The sequence below is a fragment of the Dipodomys spectabilis genome, unplaced genomic scaffold (assembly GCF_019054845.1).
Source record: "Dipodomys spectabilis isolate Male_0828 unplaced genomic scaffold, ASM1905484v1 ptg000009l, whole genome shotgun sequence".
In the NCBI taxonomy this organism is placed as follows: domain Eukaryota; kingdom Metazoa; phylum Chordata; class Mammalia; order Rodentia; family Heteromyidae; genus Dipodomys; species Dipodomys spectabilis.
In genome coordinates this window covers 28243668-28264156 of record NW_024870686.1, presented here as the reverse complement: position 1 = coordinate 28264156, position 20489 = coordinate 28243668, and positions in this window count along the sequence as shown.

Here is a 20489-nt window from a genome sequence, read left to right as displayed (position 1 = left end):
GGAAGCTAGCTTTAGTTTACAAATTCACAAGTAAACATAATAGGTGGTATGCTAGTGTATACAAATGAATTAATGGAAATATGGTAGATTCAAGAGAGAGCTCCTAGTAAGGCAAAATCAGCGTTCAACAAAATAAATACCAGGAAATGGGTACTTGAAAAGATCAAGGGGAAAGGGGTAGAAGAGAAGAGAGGAAAATGGCAGTCAATAATTCAAGATATATCATACAAAATTAAAAGTGTGAGGGAATGAGTGGGTAGAAGAGGAATGGGTGAGAATTTTGAAAGATGTGACATTAATCAAGATGCATTGCAATCATAAAGTGCCTTGTCAAATGACAACTCCTTGATTTTGAGATTATTCTCTTGTGCCATATATCTGTAGTCACCTAAGAAAGTGACTAATACACAACAGGTATTTTATCAATATTCTAAGTAAATGTCATCCAATAACTTAATCAGTTTGACAAATCATTTCAAATGAGTTAATATCTCTGTGTGATTTTAGCTCAATTAATTTATTCCAAGTAAATGACTTAAACATTTTAAAATGGGTGGGGGGAGATTGGAAGGGATGGTAAGGGGAAACAAAGGAAGAGTTACATATAGGGGATTATCATAGTGAAATCACCATGTACTATTAATATATTTTAATAAAATATTTTAAGAGCTAGTTGTTTATGTTAAGCCCTCTTTTGGTTGTTTAGTAATTAAACAAAAATTATTTCTTTCAGATAAGACTAAGGAGACATTCCATGGTCCTTACTGGTTAGCCACATGATGCAATAGATACCTTGAAGCAATTTGGCAGATAAGCTTCTATATAGTCTTCATGAGACCAGACACATGACTGGACATAGTATAAATTCAGTTTTATATGCTCACAACATAATTATAGAGGAAATCCTGCATCAACACATGGGAGTTGCTTCTTTTCTCAGCATAACCTGATTTATCCAGGTTAATTATTAGTATTAAGTATTACTGTTATCAACATATTTTGACCCAAGTGTTTGTAACATATTTTCCATATTTTATGATGATAATACAATTTTTTATTTTTTTAAATTTTATTTTATGGTAAAGATGCTGTACAGAGAGGTTACATGAGTAATGATTACATTTCTTGTCGAGCATTGTTACCCCCTCCTTTGTTTACAATTCTCTAATATAATCATTTCAATTAAACTTAGAAGAAATATGGATTCATGAATTATGGCTAGAATAACTATTTTACACTCTTATGTCAACTTTGTCTATCTCAAGATCAACTTGAACCATGGTTTTTTGTATATATTTAATGCATCTACAAGCTCAGCTATATATTCTTTGACTTCCTGTAGCAATTTCCTCCTGAGAAAAATCAAAGGAGCTTAGAATGATTGGATAATTAATATATATAGTGTGCTAGAAACCAACAAGGTTTCCAAAAATCATTAGTGTCTATTTATAACTATGCTTTAGTGAAACGCAAAAATTAGCTTATCCATCAGGAGAGCCCTTACTTCAACAGCTCAGCTGACCTGAAAATATATAGGGCAGATCCTCTGAAACCATTGGAATTGATGTTATCTTAACGAGGTCTTAAAAGTAGGTCAGAGTGTAATTTTGTTGATATTCTCTGCTCTTCCTTTACATTGATTAGAGTTGCATGTGTTTAAACATGTTTTGGGCTCTAACTCTTATTTTTGGTCCTGCAAGAAGGGCTGAGGTCAGTGTGCTGAGAGTTGAAGCCTAGATACAGAAAATTGCACTGTAAATCTGTTTGTAAACACATGGATCCAAAAGGGAGATGGAAATCCTATGCTCAGAATGATACCTCAAAAGCCAAAGTTAAGTTAGTGTCTGCCTGTGGTGGGAAAAATTGGAACCCAGACAGGTGCATCTTTGTTGAGAAGGAATCATTTTTACCTTTTTCATGCTAGAAATGACTTCCTTTCAAGAACCAAAGCTACAGTTCCCAGTGCATGAACTCACCCCCAAACTTCCTGCTATGAAGAATAACTACAGTAGGGCAAATTAAGATAAGAAGGAACAGAAAGGACATATATATTTTATAAATAAAGTCAAGAATTATTACATTGCAAAACCTGTTGGTTATGTTACAGTAACTTACAAAATAAATGTAAAAATAAGATATAGCTGCCATCTATTAAGTGTGAATGGACTAGAGACTCACATTTAAATGCAGAGGTTGATAAATTGTTATACCCAAAAAGCCTGTGATGTGAAAAAAAATAACAAGATGAAAATTTAACATAAGGATTATAGATACAGTTGAGATTTGCATATGTGCAGGTAATCACGGAAGAATGAACTTAAATGATGTTACAAGTCCAAAAACACTTAGCATAATCAACCATAGTCAATCATGATGAGACTACTGCAAAGTTTTTCATACTTGCCTGGTTTTTTTGCCCTGCCTTTGTTCAAACGCATAGACACATATTTAGGTGAGTCGTAATATTCCACTGTGCTTTTTGGCTTTGCCATGTCTAGTAACTTGCAGCTCTAACTCAAACATCCTCAAGTTCACAGTTTTCAGACTTCACTTATCACAAACAGAATCAGTTAATGTTACCTATTTTTCACAACTAAGAGTTGTGTACCTTTTAATTTGGCAGCACATGCTGTAAAAATACTTCTAATTGTGAATTTGTTATAGGATTATATTCTGTCAGGGAGGATCCATTATATCTTTGTTAGTGCTGGAGCTAAGGGCATTTACCTGAATGATCACAAACAAGACCATACTAAAGCTACCAGCGCAACTATGTTTATTGCAGCATTATTGCATTATTTACCATAGCTAAGATATGGAACCAACCCAGATGCCCCTCAGTAGATGAATGGATCAAGAAAATGTGGTATATATACACAATGAAATTCTATGCATCCATCAGAAAGAATGACATTGCCCCATTTGTTAGGAAATGGAAAGACTTGGAAAAATTATATTAAATGAAGTAAGCCAGGCCCAAAGAAACATAGGTCCCATGGTTTCCCTTATTTGCAATAGTTAGTATATGCCTAAGACAAGCAGAAACTGTCAGGTAAGTTGATGTTAGGTGAAATGAACCCAAGATAAGGACTCAAATGTTTTTTCTTTCTTGTTATTGTTTCTAACATATTTATAAGATGATTTCTTTGTTGCTTTGTATGTCCCTCCCCACTGTATTTGATGTTGGTATAATTTGTGGAGGGGAAGGGAAAAAACTAATTGTTTAAATAGAGATATAGGTAGACCCATTGCAACAATGAGATGTACAAGTCGTTAAGTTGAAAAACGAACTTTGGTGCAGGGGTGGGGGCGGGAGAGGGTAGATGGGAAGGGATGGGAAGGGGAAACAAAGGAAGAGGCAACAATGCTTGATAAGAAATGTACTCATTACTTTGCTTATGTAATTGTAACCCCTCTGTACAGTATTTTCACAATAAAAAAGAAAGCATTAGAAATGTGATGAATGAGATAGTGCCAGTCACTCCCACTTATAACCTAAGGTCCTGAGGAGGTTAAGAAACAAATATCTTGAATGGTTTGTTGTACTCTGTGCAAAACATGCTGCTTAAAGTAGGGTTGAAGTTATAGCTCAAGTGGTAAAACCCAGGTCTCATAAGTGTGAGGCCTCCAGTATAGAAACAAGTGCCATCAAGAAAAAAGGGCAAAAATAACAAGAAAATAAAGAGAAATTTGATGAACAAGTAGTATAATGGCAGAAAATTAACATCTCTGAATTGTTAAGTAATAAAATAAAATGAATTTAAGCGGTGGACACACAGTGGTGGTAGGATGCTCAAAACTGAATTAGAGCATTTAAATTTTTAGTGAAAAATATTATAGTTTATATTTTATTTAAAAATATTTCAGGTTATTTTATGCCAGGTGGGTCTTATCATTATAACATAATACTATCTTTTAGTAAGAGGAATCATTGCTAATCATTGAAGTTCATTCAAAATCTCTACTTCAAATTATATTTAAAATGTATTTAAATATATCTTGATCAGTGTCACCATAAACTGCTTTGTTAAGCAGTAACTCCTTTGTACAACTTAAAAAAAAAGGTTACTGTACAGAGAGATTACAGTTATATAATAATGAGTACATTTCTTGTCAAACTTGTTATCCCTCCCTCATTTTTCTCCCACTTTCCCTCCCCTCAATTCTGCCCTCAAGTTGTACAGCTCATTTCCAACACAATTGTCTTGTGAGTATCGCTGTCACACTGGTTCCCCTTTGTCCTTTGTTTCATTGTTGTTCCCTTCCCTTCCCCAATTCAGATAAACGTATATACAATACCCAGAATACCAAAATCCAATACAGTGACAACAGAGGATAAACCATAGGGAAAAAGAAACACTGGTTCCCACCATGAAATCTTACAATTTTATGTTGTCTCGACATCCACTTTGAAGATACATTGGACTTTCAATTACCAGAAGCCACACTCAGTTCCTAATTTTCCACCACCAGTCCTACAATGTGGTTGATCCAGATATCTACCTCCTATGAAAACCCTTCAGTCTGTCAGCTTTACTCATTCTTGAACCACATCCCAGCCCACATGGATTGTCTATCTTTCAAGATAACCTCTCAGTCTCAGCCATGGCTCCACTGAACCCATGCTTGCTTACTCAAAATCCAACATGCAAAGACTCTATCATATTCTCTTGTACTAGGGTCCCTAGGGGTGTGTCTTCATAGTTGGCTTTGCCCACTTTCCCCAGGAGACTTGACGTCGTTGTCTGACCCCATGCTCTCCGCTCTGTGATAAACCAACACATGAAAACCAGCAGCTTCCTTCTGAATTCCCTAGAGTGTTAGCCCATTGTATTTGTGTATGTCACGTTTAATGTACTTAGACGTTAAGTCAGTTAAATTTAACTTACTTAGAATAATAGCAAAGTTCACTTTTGTGGATTTCTAAAATGTGAGTAGTAGGTATTCTTCGTCATTGTATTTGACCTGTCTCCAATGATTCCTTACTGCACACAGACATCCACCATGCCACTTGGCCATTTGTCCGTTCTGTCTTTCTTTGGCCTCTCTCACACTACTTGCCATTCTTTTTCTAAACTCTCTTCTTCATTTTTATAGAGAATATTAACTCTAGCTTTTTTTAAAATCTTGTTAATATTGTTATGTGTTCATATATAATATAAATCTTGTGTCTCCTCCAAAGGACAATATTCTGTCTTTGTTAAATAATAAAAGTTATTTTATAAAGACAACAAACAAAAAACACAAAAGAAAAGATAAATCACATAGTGCACTATAAACAACAAGAAAGAAAAAGTCTTGTGTCTGTGTCTTGGAGTTCGTTTTGCTTAGCATCATCTTATATGGTCATATGTACATAGCCATTGAGCTACTCTGCTCATCTGCTAGGACTATCCTAGACATATATTCATTATTACAAATAAGGGAGACCATAGGATCTTTATTTCTTTGGGTCTGGCTTACGTCACTTAATATAATTTTTTTCCAAGTCTTTCCATTTTCTAAGAAATGGGGTGATGCATTCTTTCTGATGGAAACATAGAATTCCATTGTGTATAAATACCACATTTTCTTGATACATTCTTCTATTGAGGGGAATCTGGTTGGTTCTATCTTAGCTATGGTATATAATGCTGTGATTAACATAGTTGTGCTGGTAGCTTTAGTATGGCCTTGTTTGTGATCATTTGGGCAAATGCCCAGAAATGGGATTGCTGGGTGATAGGGGAGCTCTATGTGGAGTCTTTTGAGGAACTTTCATTCTGCTTTCAAGAGTGGTTGAACAAGTTTACACACTCATCAACAGTGCAGTAAAGTTCCTTTTGGTCCTATCTCCTACAGCCTCTAGCATCTGTTGTTATTGGATTTCTTGATTATAGCCATTCTAACTGGGGTGAGATGGAATCTCAGTGTTGTTTTGATTTGCATTTCTTTTATGGCCAGAGATGTTGAACATGTATCTGTTGGCCATTCTTATTTCCTCTCAGAGAAATTTCTCTTTAAGTCTTTAGCCCACTTATTAATGGGTCAGTTGTTTCTTTAAGGATTTGATTTTGGGGGATTTACTTTTTTAAGTTCTAAGTATATTTTAGATATATCAACCTAGTGTAGCAAAACAAAGATTGTCTTTCCTATATAGCATGGAATATGAAGGTGTAGACAGGACCAAATACCTTTTAGCATATGTGTCTAATACACGCAAGGTAGTGTGCTATAGGAGAAAAAAAACAATTACAGTTTGAGATAATAGGTAAATGTTGATTGGAAACACTGTGTAGACATAATATTGCACTATTGCATATAAAGGATCAATTTTAAAAAGCCATCGTGAATGATAAAAACTCTACATTGACCTGTGTTACTGTATTTTCTAAAATCTGCATATACCAAGGTAAAAAGCAAATTCTTTAGTCACACGTAGCTTATTAAATTACATTTGATTTCCGTGCTGTAAAGGTGCAGAGATACAGATTTCTTTTTTTTAAATAAGCTTTTTATTTTGAAAATACTGTACAGAGGGGTTACAATCACATGAGCAAGGTAATGAGTACATTTCTTTTTTTTTTAGTTGTGACTGTTTCTTTGTTTACTGTATTTAAATCGTTTTTATACAGGGTTTCAAATCAACACTTCATTGGTGAGAAAAATTATCCTTGACACTGTCTCCCCATCCAGCTTCCTTCATCTTCCCCAGCCCTACTATTCCATGAAGTTCCCTGGTTTCACTTTGGATATGTGCATTGAGGGTTACGACTATTTTCCCTAACAAGTAATCTCTCCAGTCACCAACTCCCTCTTCCCAGTAAACCTCCCTCATATCTTTTTTTTTATTGTTAAAATTACAGTACAGAGGAATTACAATTACATGGGTAAGATAACGAGTACATTTCTTATCAAGCACTGTTGCCTCCTCTTTGTTTCCCCTTCCTATCCCTTCCCATACTCCTCCCCTCCCCTCTCTCGATCCTCCCCCCCTCACCAAAGTTGTAAAGTTCATTTTTTGACATAATGACTTGTACATCTCCTTGTTGCAATGGGTCCACCTGTATTCCTATTTAAACTATTTGTTTTTTCCCTTCCCCTCGATAAATTATACCAATATCAAATACAGTGAAAGCAGGGGTTATACCGTGGGGGAGGGACATAGAAAACAACATAGAAATCATCTTATAAATATGTTAGAAACAATTGCATGAAAAAGAAGAAAAACATTTGAGTACTTATCTTTGGGTTCCTTGAAGTAAGCCAGGCCCAAAGAAACATAGGTCCCATGGTTTCCCTTATTTGCAGTAACTAGTATATGTCTGAGTCAAGCAGAAAAGGTCAGATAAGTTGATATTAGGGGAATGAGTACATTTCTTATCAAACATTGTTGCCTCCTCCTAACATTTCTTCCCTCCCATCTCCACAACTACATTCCCTCCTCCCCCCACCTCACCTAAATTGTAAAGTTTGTTATTTGACATAGTGTCTTGTATATCTCATTGTTGTAATGGGTCAACCTGTACCCCTATTTAAACAATTTTTTCTCTTCCACTCCCCAAATTATACCAACATCAAACAGTGAAAACAGGGGTTATACCGTGGAGGAGGGATACAATTTTCTTAAAGTGAATTAGATGCTGTCTTCTGTGGTGTCTTTAAAAAAATCAGTTAAGACTAAAATATCCCCTGCCATGGGAATTTCTGTAATGAAAAATAATCTAAGCAATGAGAAAAATGCAAATGGCAAGAGAATCTGAGCAATCATTCATTTTATTACACTTCTAGCATAAACTTGAAGTAGAAAAGACTTCTATTTTTTTCTAAATAAAGGAAAAATTCTCTCTGTGTGGTTTTCATGGAACACCTTGGGCTGATTTCGGTCCTTGTTAAAATAAAATTTATCAAGCACATGATCAGGCACTTAATCCAACACATGATTTTGTGTGTGTGTGACACTAAAGAAGGAAAGGGTATTTAAGGGGGTTCTCTATTTATATCAACCTTGCTGAAGGCTCAGATCACAAAACAGTGAGTTTCCCAATAACAAATATTTGACCTGAGAAAATTGGCCTTCTCTTTAAGGTCAAAGAAGCTATTATTATTATGCTTTATGATTGATTTCTCTCACAGCTGTGACTGTATTAACTCCGTAATTTCCTCCCTTTGTAGCTCTAAGATATAAAAATGATAAATGAGTTATCAAACATACGGTGGTATGTAGACCAAAGCTGTATATAGACAAAGATATTATGTAACAGGACTTAGATGTTCAAATTTTGACTATAGAATCCAGAGGTGCAGTTAATATTTGTAGATACTTACACACCAAAATTTTGCTTCATTTTATCAATTTTGGGCCCACATTTTAGAATATTTACAATGTCTTTACATGCCTTGTGGATAATTTTACATATGGTATTTGGGATAGGTGAGAATTAAAGTTGAATTTTCACAAAGACAATGTAAAATTATAATGGCAATGTCAACTTGCAGCAAAGATGAACAAGTGCACATGAAAGTCACCAACCCACTAGCATGTTCTTGTTAGATAATGTCACAAGCCTACAGCTTAAAAATGGGTTGTATATTTGAGGTGTGGTGTTTCTGAAAAGATACAGGCAAGGAATAACAAAACTTATTTTTATTCAAGATTGATTCAGCCCTCTAGGGATCCCTTTAGAAAAGAAAAGTCCTTAGCTGAAGCACATTCTTTGTAGTGTTTGATGCATCGAGTACATAATGTCATTCTCACTCATACTCAGTTTACAAAATCAATTTATCTTGATTCAGTTAAACCATGTTAGAACGAACCCACTGATATTAGCATATTGGAATTGGGAAGCTATAATCAGAAATAAAACAAAAATTAGTCTCCTACCTTTTAATACTGATCAAATGTGCTTTCACAGAAAGAAACATTGGGCTTTCAAACACAGCCCTAGAAGCTGGCCATTTCCCCTTCATCACTCTTCCGGTTCTTCATAGTCATCTGCTTAGAATGATCAGTTATTTAGCATTTAGCTCTGGTATATTATGGATTTGGTCACAGCTTTAAAGCAACAATCAGAAAAGCAATTGTCTGTACTAGACTCGATTCCCATTGCTTTCTGGAAATAAAAGTTTTGAACACAAGTATGTGATGGCATACTAACATGTCCCCTCAATCTTTATAGATTGTTGTTGTTGGTGGTGGTGGTGTTTTTCATGGGGAACCCAGTGCTTTGGTTATGTGAGGTAAATGTTTACCACTGTTCTCCATCTCTATTGTTTTACACTTTTTTCATATGAAAATAGTGTATAAAGGAGTTACAATTACATGGGCAAGATAATGAGTACATTTCTTATCAAGCATTGTAGCCTCCTCCTTTGTTTCCCCTTCCCATCCCTTCCCATCTCAGTCCCACGTCCCAAAGTTGTAAAGCTCGTTTTTCGACATAGCGACTTGTACATCTCATTGTTGCAATGGGTCCACCTGTATCCCTATTTAAAAGATTTGTTTTTTCCTTTCCCCTCCACAAATTATACACTTGTTTATACTTTATTTTTCTTATAAGGATACAAATTTCCTAGTGAAAAACAACCAAGTAGCAGTGTTGTCAAGTTCACTTCCCTATAATATTAGAGTCGGCAAAGGCAACGTTGACAAAAGTATAAAGGAATGTGTGAGAAAATATTAGCCAATGCTTTCTTTTTCTTTTTTGGGTTTTATCTATTATTTCTGAAATCTTACTTCCTCCTTCCTATAGTGGGGAATATGGTTAATGTCTCAGATTATGTTCAGTTGTCTATCAAACACACCATCTTCTGAGACTTTGAAGACTAATTCCTGCGTATATATGCAGTGGGAGGTTAAGTGAATCTTGATTGAAGAAGGAGAGAGGAGAAAGGTGATGTGATTGAGGTTGCATTCTCAGGCTACATTTGTCATTCTAGGCCTAGGACAAAAAAGCCATCAGCATCCTACTAGATCATGGACTAATTTCTGGGACCATTTCTGCAGGCAATGCCCAGCCCCTCTGTACTGTGTGTCCTCAGTCTGGGAGCCCTGTTAGCTGTCCTTGATGCGTGCAACCCAGTATTCCCCACTTCTAGAGTGCTCAGCAAAGTGCTGATGGAGCATCCCGCAGAAAAGGCACTTCCCTGCTTTCTAAGAATTTGCTTGTGTTTCCCAATGCCTTTAAAAATATCTCCAGATACATGGAAACCCCTGTGATATACGAAAGACAAGGATGTGCACTGACTATGTCTAAGGAGCCCTCTCAAACCCACCCAAGTCAGGATTGCCAAAACACAAGACATGATTTGTAACTTTCACTTGTCCTTTTCGTAGTTTGATCATCCATTTGAGATGAATAGATTCATTAATTCCACTTTATTCTGTCTTACATTCCTCCCCATGTCGAGGGGAGAGGATGCACTTGCTGCAAGGTAGTTCATTATACTCCTTGATTCTTGTATATCAATCACTTTTGCATACAGATCCACTTATCCAAGGGATTTTTTTCTATTTGTAGGTAATTGCCAGCCTTCAAGAGAGAGTTTAAATATCACTCACTTTCCTCAGAAAATTCCCTCTGTACTTAGAAACTTGCTTTCTCTTTTCTTCTTCTCTGAATTCCTGTGGAACTATTGTACCTTTGATTATATGTACTACTTTTTTTTTTAGGTTGTGATGAGGTGTGTATGGATTTCTTTTCCTGACTCCACTTTAGGTTTTCAATGGCACATGTAGTCATTTATCTTTGTGTTCCTTTCAGAACCTACAATGAAGTCTTGACATTGAATAAAGGAGCCAATGGACGGGAACAGCAGAAGATAATGAACCCAAACTGGTTATTTATCAGCTCACTCGACATGCTTCTAGTCTAGAAGTAGCTCAATGTTTTACATATTTTTAAGTTCTTTACCTGTATTCATATTCTTATAGTTAATTCAAGTCCCAGCAACAATGCACACTCAATTATATCTTTTGTATGGCACCTATCTGGGGATGAAGTCTATACTGGAAATAATGCTATTCAGCATTGCTAAGACCAAACCAAACAAGACCTTTATTCAGTATACTAATTGTGTAATTCATTGACAGGCTTTGGAGTTGTGACATTCAGAATACGAGATTTTCATTGTGAGTAAAAATAAAGGTACTTGTAACTTTAATGCACAGTAAAAGCTCAATGAGAAGCAACAAGAAAACAACTTCACAAAGGAATAGAAACTCAGCCCTAAGTTTACACACACACACACACACACACACACACACACACACACACACACACAGAATTGTATACTGCCAAGAAATCTCTGAATTCTTAGGTCTTTGTGCTCTTTTCTTTGCATTCAAATCGTTGGGCTGCAATTACATTGATAATGTGAAGGTCATGTACCAAATCTTTCATTCTGGATAAATGGGATCAATATGGGTAGTGAATCTGGATCTTTATACTAAAATTCAGGTTGCTTTTATTCCTCTTGAGGTTGAAACCTCTTGTTTTCCCTCTTCAACTTTCCATTTAATAATAATAGCATATTTGAGAGATGTTTCTGGCTTCTGAAAATATAATATAACTTGTTATTGAGTAAGACTAATAAGAAACCTATGCACTGCAGAGTGAAGAATGAAGTGTTCAGTGATTGCAAAAGAAGACAGATGGTAAATAGCCAGTCAGGGACTCCTAGAAAGCCACCTTGCTCATTTCCAACATAATGCCCCTCATATGGATAGAAATGAAGGAGAAGAAACAGCATTTAGTGTGTCTACTTAGGACTGTGCTCTGTCTGGGAAATTATTTTAAATCTTTATATTTGCCAGTTATTTGTCGATGACATAACTCATTAACATCACAAACTGTATCTTCAATTACTTCTGCATTTGCTCAAGTTTCCTAGTGCTTACTCAGCTCTTAAATTTATATGACCAAGAGATGTTTCTCAGGAACTCCAGATTTCTGATATTTATATATTTTTATTTATTTCAGTTAAATTTGTACAATTTGTGGCCTTAACTATGAATTTGATTCAACTCTTAATTTCTTGTGAGCTGAAGGACTGAGCAATGGCTCCCTGAGCTACTGCTGGTTCTCAGTATTCTATCTATGCTATGTTCTCCTGTTAAATCATTTTTAATGTTAAATTTGATCATATGGCTTTATATGACAATAGATATAATGGTTTGAATCCCAATAACTTAAGAGTCCTCAAATTCTATATTGTCTCTGACAACCTTGTTAATTTTGAGCATTACTAACATAGAATAAATCAAGTTAAATACCAATCTTAAATTTGAAAAATACCAATATGGCCACTTCATTGCTTCCAAGGGAGGGAGGTCCCTGGTGTGTTTATATTTGTTGTTTACAAAGGACTGCAGCAGTCTGACATGTCAGTAGTCTTCCTAGGTCATTACTGTGGACCAGCAGGCTCAAGTACCTGCAGTTAACTGCCATTCCTTCTCTCCTTTACTGTCCCTTAATGATGACCTCAGCTCAGGTGTGCCATTTTTCAATAGAGAAATTGCCTAAGACTCTTGCAAAAATGACATTATTTATTCTCTACTGTAAAGGAAATCCTGTAAAATACCTAAACACTGAATTATCTGCTTGCTTGCTCAGTTATATAATTATATGTGCCATTTTCCCAAGTTACTATAATTCCAGAAATTTAATATTGACCTCCAAATTCAGACTTGCATCATTGTAAAATATACAAGCAACCATTCATAGGAAAAAGATCCACAATATGCTTTTTATTGATTATAAATACTGAATCAAACAAAAAACTCTCTCCTTCATTATACTTTCAAGAATGTTTATTTTGATGTTACATAAAATTTTATGCTCATCAGAATTCTTTCTGGAGACATTCACAAGGCATTTATGAAGTGAAAAGAACCTAGTCTAGAGCTCCTAGGTCAATCCTTCTGTACCCAGAATCAGAAATAACTTCACTACCCTCTCTTTAAGACACTGCTTGTGATAAGCAATTCATACACCTGCATTTGAAGATATTGCTTTATTTCATTATCATTAATAGCTAATATTTGGGCTTTGTTGCAGCATAATGACTAAATCAGTAAGACATGTTAAATAGATTATAATGTGAACAATGTGGAAAACTTCTGAATTTACCAGTAAAAAGTATTCCTTCATCACTCAGAGATAATGGATCAAGATGAAAACATCATATTCAAGAAATTCTAAGTTTATGGTTAAGCATTACTTCTGGAGCAAAAGGCTTTATCCCTTCTTATACTTCTATTTCTTCATATTTCTTTGTTTTACACAGCTGAGGCAGCCACCTGTGCTGAAATAAATGCAGGCACTCAGGCCAAGCAGTTCTGAATTCAAGTGAGCCACTGTATCTCTGTTTAGTCCAGGAGGAAAATCTGGATTATTCATACTGGAAGCACAGGTTGGATGTTAGATTCATATAAGGTAGTTAGGTTTAAACTAGCTATAGCTCTTACAACGCATTAAAATGTTATCTCTACATTTTGATATATTTCTTTTAGGACATCTGAATCTATTGTCCTGAATTTGCTGTGTTTTAACATTAATGTTTTCCCAACAATTAGCTATTTGTAAAGCATGATATCCAGTAAGAACATAATAATCCTCGGATCATTAAACCTAGTCAGGTAAAGAGAATTTAAAATTCAGTCACATTTCTGCTGATGGTACACATTCTAGTACATAGACCCATAGCCCTGTCAGCAGAAAACAGCGATTAAAGCTGGACATAGTGAAAGGCAACTGTACTAAAGCACTGAAGAGTGAACGAAAGCAGTTAACATTGGTGGGAGTATAATTTGTGAAGAATGGGATACTCAAAGGTATTTTAAAGAAAATACCAAATATATTTGCATAAATACAAAGGATTTACTTCGTTATTTCCTTTTTAATTTGCATATTATTTATAAATTTACTTTAAACAAGAATTTTAGTATTTTTTAGCATAGTTACAGAACATAGGAGGGTAGTAAAAGTCACAACTGTAACATGAAGGACACAGTAGGGGCTGTGGCTTTGTATCGGGTTGTTTATTTTACTGATAGTAATCCAGTAATGATGGTGGCTGTGAAAATTAAGGATTTATGTTATAGTCCCCTCAAGAAGCTTCAAAACATGGAAGAAGAGTTTTACAAATAGGAGTTTTAAAATAGGAGTTTCAAAAATAGCAAAGTACTACCAAAAGAATAGCAACTGAAGAGAAAAAAGGTAAGGAAAGTACAAAGTAATAATTTCAATTCTTGTATTAATAATTTTGTCAAATATGCAAAAATCCAGAAGAGTTTTTTTAATAATAGTAATAAGAAATACGTACTTAAGAAGAACTATGTACTTATAAGTTTTTCACAAGATATAAACCATACTGCATTAAATAAATTTTGAATCTCTCTCTGTCACGGAAAGTTTTAAATCATGGCATCTTCAATGACAGATTTTAAAAAAAATCTTAAAAGTTGTCATGATAATCCTTTACAAATTCTGACAACAATGTCATAAGAATACCTTTGAACATGTAATGTAAGATGTATAGAATATCTTTTAAAACTGGTTTCAACATTGTTCTGTAGAGAAGGGAATGTATGGAAATTCAGCATAATTTAAATAAGTTAATTCAAATACATTAATATCAAAAAGAAGAAAATGATATCAGTTCGATACATGCCAAAATGATTTTGACAAAATTCAACATTAATTCATGTTCAAATTTTTCTGTAAACTGGGTTATGAAATAAATTTTCTTAATTCAATGTGATATTTTGAAAAATCTATAGCTCATATGAAAAATCTATAATAAGAGCATATCTATAAAAAGTGCATCTACCTAAGATTAGGAGAAAAGAACCAATGGTATTCACCAATGGTAACCAACTATTTTTGAAAATTCTATATGTCACAGTGACTGGGAAAAGAAGCAATAGTACAAATTGAAATGGAACATGTAAATTATGAGTATCTGTGTGCAGTAGGTTTATTCACAAGGAAAATTCTACATTCAGAGAAATGTCTATCAGAATCTTAGAAGATAATTTTAAAGGCGAAAACAGACAAGTTTGAAGAGAATATGGAAGTGTGAAAAATTTTGAATAGCTGACTTTACTTTGAAAACACCAGGATAATGCATAGGACCTGATGCTAATATTCACTGTGTGTCTTTAGTAATGGAGAGTGCAACATTTGCATAAGAATGGTAATTAGATCACTGGGAAGGATGATAGATTTCAGATAATGAAGGAATATCCTGATATTTTCCCAAAAATGTCATGGTAGTTCACCGAATGGTACTGAAAGAAGTGAACATCTTTATGGAAATAGAATGAAACTCCACATGATTCTCTTATGATGCACATAAACTAACATACCTTGTAACAAGATTTATATATGCATTTGAGATAACATTTTGCAACGTCTATAAGAAAACAAAGGAGTCCCTTTCATCTTGGCTCTTTCTTGTTTCAGTAAAAATAATTATGTTTACATTCTTAAATGTCATTTTATTTACATCTAACATTTACAGTCTACATCTTTGATTTCACCTCTAAGAAACAGAATAAACAGATCTCTTTCAACCTCTTCTGTCATGCTTACATACTTTTAATAATATTACTACTAATAAATATTTTAAGCAGATATAATTGCAGCACCACTACTTTTTATTGTGTAGAATGATAGAAAATCCTTGAATGATGTCTTAATAAATGTACTATTTGATGTATTGTTGTATTATTTTTAGTTCACTGCATTTTACTTTTGAACATTCTATCCTTCAATTCTGCTATATAGTCATTTCGTTCTATGTGGATTTTGTGGGGTTTTCTTTCACCAAGTCGCAAGACTTGTAATAAAAACCAATTGTCTCTGTAAGTGTGTTGTCCCTTTGCCCTCATCGGGAGAAATGTTCAGTAAGCTAGATTTTCTCCACTTTTATAGGCAGTTTTATAGTATGAAGATCCAATAGAGAATCAGCAATTAAATGGTTGGGGGCACCAGTTCAACATTGAAGTGAGTTCTTGGTAACTGTAGTTTAAAAAGGAGATAAAATAAACATCAAATTCTTTTCATCTCTCTACTTTCTCCCATTCGCTCACATTTAATTAATGATCCCTCAATAGAGGACAAGTTAGATGGAAAGCATTCTGTGAAATGTGAGGGGACTTATAAAGTTAAAGTAAAAGAGAGATAAGACAAGATAATCCTTTTCACAGCTATTTTTATCAAGTGAAAGTAGGGATACTTGTGAATATCTATCAGATCAAGTTTATTGACTGAATAAGAGATTTTAATAACTAACATTTAGCCTGATTTAGGTCAAGCCAGATGACAAGTCAATCTAGGAATGAAAGATTCTGAAGTTCCCATGTGGAACTGAATGTCTATATTTTTCTGAAAAGATAATCTTAACATGTTAAATGGAGTCCCTACCGAATCGATCAGAGATATTTGCTTATATTCAGCCTCAGCTGGATGTCGCCATATGTTTATCACAAACACTAATGAGCGAAAGATTAAGCATCGAGTGTGGTATTAACAGAATACTTAGCAGACTAGCAATGACATTATCAAACTCATTTTCTCGTTTTAAGAAGATTACGAAAAGAGGCTGAATTATTTTTCACTAAGATAGCTAATGGTTCATTGAACTGTAGTGGTTTATATTAAAGATAAGAGGATAATAAGCTTATTTTTCAGTCATTTCACTTTGATAAACTACATCTACAATAACTAAAATTGATTCACAGAAGAGACAATGGAACAACATCTATATGTAAGATGGTGGTATTCAAGCGTCATTTAGTTTTTTTTTAATTTTATATGTTACTCCAAAGGCGACCTACAGAGGAGTCACAGTTACACATGCAAGATAATAAGTACATTTCTTGTTGAACAGTGTCAACCCCTCCATCATTTTCTCCCACTTCCCCCACAAATTGTAATGGCAGTTAGCTTTGCTATGGATATAAAGATAAAGAATCTTAATGAATTCTTTTAAAAATATATTTTATTATAATTGTGAGGGTGATGTACAGAGGAGTTACAGTTACATAACTTGGGTAAAGGTACATTTCTTTTGAACAATGTCACCCCTTCCCTCGCTCTTTTCCAGCTTGTCTCTCCTACCCTCACCCACAGGTGGTGTAGTTCTTTCCCACAGAGTGTGTAGTGAGTGCCACTGCTGCATTTGCTCACTGTTTGTCCCATTTTTTATGTGCTTCCCTTTACCCTCCCAAAGACAAATACACTAACCAGGCAAAAGGAGAAGAATAAAAATAGCAACAACCACAACAAAATCTCATTTCCATTTCTTGGAGTTCATGTGAGTAAACATCATTTTATATGATCATATGCATTTAGCTATTGAGCCTTTGTGATCCACTCCTCTATTTTCCTCATGAGTGGTAACTAGAATGTGCTTATAAATCTACAAATAAAAACACCGGATGGTGAAAAAAATACACTGGGATATAATAAATTATACAGGTCTCAAAAAAATTCTTAAAGGTCTCCAGGCACTCTTTTCATCATGAAGTTTGAGGTTTTATTTCTGTGAAATAAATAAAATCTACAGAGACACAATGGATGGCTTGTTGTTGAAAACATGTGACATACTCAATTCGGATCTACAGTCCAAATAAGCCAAATGAGAAATCATTGTTGACTGCTCTCAATTATGTATTAGACAGATTCTTAACGCATTAGCTACAGTATGTAGGATTATTTTCCTCTTTCAGTCAACCTCCTCTGTCTCCCTTTTTTTTTACTCAATAAAATTTTTCTGCCGAAAGTATTTTGGGACAAGTGCTTCAGAATCAATATTAGGAATAAAGATGCACGGTATATTTAGTGTGAATTATACGTCTGCTCATATGTAAGCTTTCTTCAGAAATTTAACAATGTAGAGATAAATTAATCTTTAAGTCAATTAACTTCTTTTTTAATCATTTAATAGTATACATTGATAGATAATCATAGTGCTTAAGTAAATATTATTGAAAGTAGAGAACTACCAACTTAAGAAAGGAAAATATATTTTGCAAGTTATTCTCATAGGTACTATAATGTGTATTAGTTCATAAAATTATCTATTACTTCCTCTATCTATATGAATGATTGGTTCACACATAGTTACATAAAAGAAAAAAATGACAATTTTGGCCTAGAAAGAAGTGCACAGCAATGTACTTTGTGTGAGTTGAAGTATTAGAATCAATGTTTTTCACCTGAACTAAAAATGGTTTGCATACACTAGAGTAAATCTGATAAAATTATGAATTGTATGAACAAATACTTCTGTATACTATTTAGGAGAAAATGTGTGAGCTATATTACAAAACAATAGAAGCCATAATTTATCCGAGAGTATTAAGTTGTAGGACAAAGGAAAAGATAAACACACAAACACCTTGAAACGTAAAATGGAATTTGGTTGCTGGAATTGAGAGGAAGTAAGCTTACTAACTCAAAATTAGGGACTTTTCTGATAACCATAGACCCATGGAAATAGAAAGTAGTTAACTGACACTTCTTTCTAAATAACTGTTATAAAATGGTTATAAAAATGACTATGCATTTGTAAAGATAGGTAAAATACTGTTCATAATCATGTGATATTTCACTCATCAGATTTTAATTATAGTTACCACATCTAGGTTTTACATCTTATTTAAGTTAATATTTTCCTCTACTGGGTCTTTCTGTTTGATCTGCAGACATTAGATAGTGTAGGAAACTATACTATATGTATCTATCTTCTTTATGATTTTTGTCATATTCAGAAAGTTCCCAGACTTCTAGGACTTCTCAGAAGTATATGAAAATTTTATCTATTCCCAGGTGACATAATTTTCTCACAATTCAATAGTGAGATAGCCCTTCTGCTGTGTTTTAAAATTAGTGTTTCAAAGTAAACAAAAACTAAGATTTCCTTCCTATTCCCACATCCCTCATGGGTATCAAAATACAAGTTCAGAATTACCAAGGATTGTCAAGGATACGTAAACAGCCATGACATTCCTATTACTGTCAGAAACACAGAAGTTCTGACTCATAGAAATCAATGTCTTCTCGGTTTCATTCAGGTATTTGGCAAGAATGATTTCTTCTACTTTCTTTACAGCTCTGAAATGCATAAAATACAAAGTGGCAGATTTTGTAGATATACCATACAGCAGGGTGGCAGTAGTTGATATTTGCTTAATGTAGATCTTACTATGTACAAAAATGCTAACCATAAAAGGTGATGAGTGTACTACTTTGCTTGACTGTAATCATTTGTCAATATTTATATATAAATATATGCATATATGTCAAAATAATGTTATATACTTTAAGTACCTATATATTTTATTTTCCAATCAATATGGGTGGACAAATGGATAAACATACTTCTTTTCTGAGACAGGGTTTCTCTTTGTAATCCAGAGCAAGCCTAGAATTCAAGATCATTTGCTCTAGCCTTCCAAGTACCAGGATTACAAATGGGTAACTGGTAAGACCACACATAATATTTGTAATATTTTACACAAAAATTATTATACATCAATTTAACTTAATTACATTAATAATTTTTACTAATTCTTCAAACTTTTTAAGGAATGCATAGAAAAATATTAAAATTGGCATCCTTGCTAATATTGTTTATTTTATTGTATTTTCTCATTTACATTGCTTCATTCCCTCATTAACAAAGTTGGTGGAGATAGAATGGAGAATTTAGACTAAATGAAAACTAGATTTCTAGTGTTTGTAGCTTGTTTTACAGAAATAATCACACATTTCTTATCTTCCTTTGAAAATATAAAATAACAATTACAAAACGAATTAGGCAGCAATTGCTAGAAGCGAGAGTTAAAAGTTCATGGCTAATGTTTAGACAGAGTCTTTCTTGGGAGAAAGAACTGAAAATCAGCTAAAGATGTTAATTGGTAGGAACCAAAACCATTAAGTATTCTAAGTATGAGACCAAAGTTCATGACACTTTGAATTATAAAAATTTGTCTTGCCTGTGGAATCATTTCCCAATAGAGTACTAATATATTAAAATAACTAATATTTACTAAAATTGAAGTCCATGCCTAGTAGTATTTGAAAAGATTTAATAAGGATTAACCCACCTTCCTGTTACCTTTAAAGACAGCAGTTACAATGATCACCATTCTGAAAATAGGAAAACCAAAGCATAGAAAAGTGAAAAAAAACGTTCTCGGAGCTATAAAATTAGCAACCATAACACCAGAAATCAAATCCTGTAGCCTTTTGTAAAAGCTCCCCTTAAACCTGTGTAGTATGGATAGCCCTGAAACCATTCCTTCTTTGGCATTCCATGGAGGTTTATTTATACATTTACATGTAACTCTACAAGAAACCCTCTTTAGCTTATGCTAGCCTAAGTATAATTTTTTTTGTCTCACCAACATCTTAATGTTTCCATAACAACCTGAACTTTCTCTAAGCAAAGTGCTCATTACACAGTATTATGCCAGTATGTTTCTCCCCTGTGGTCAG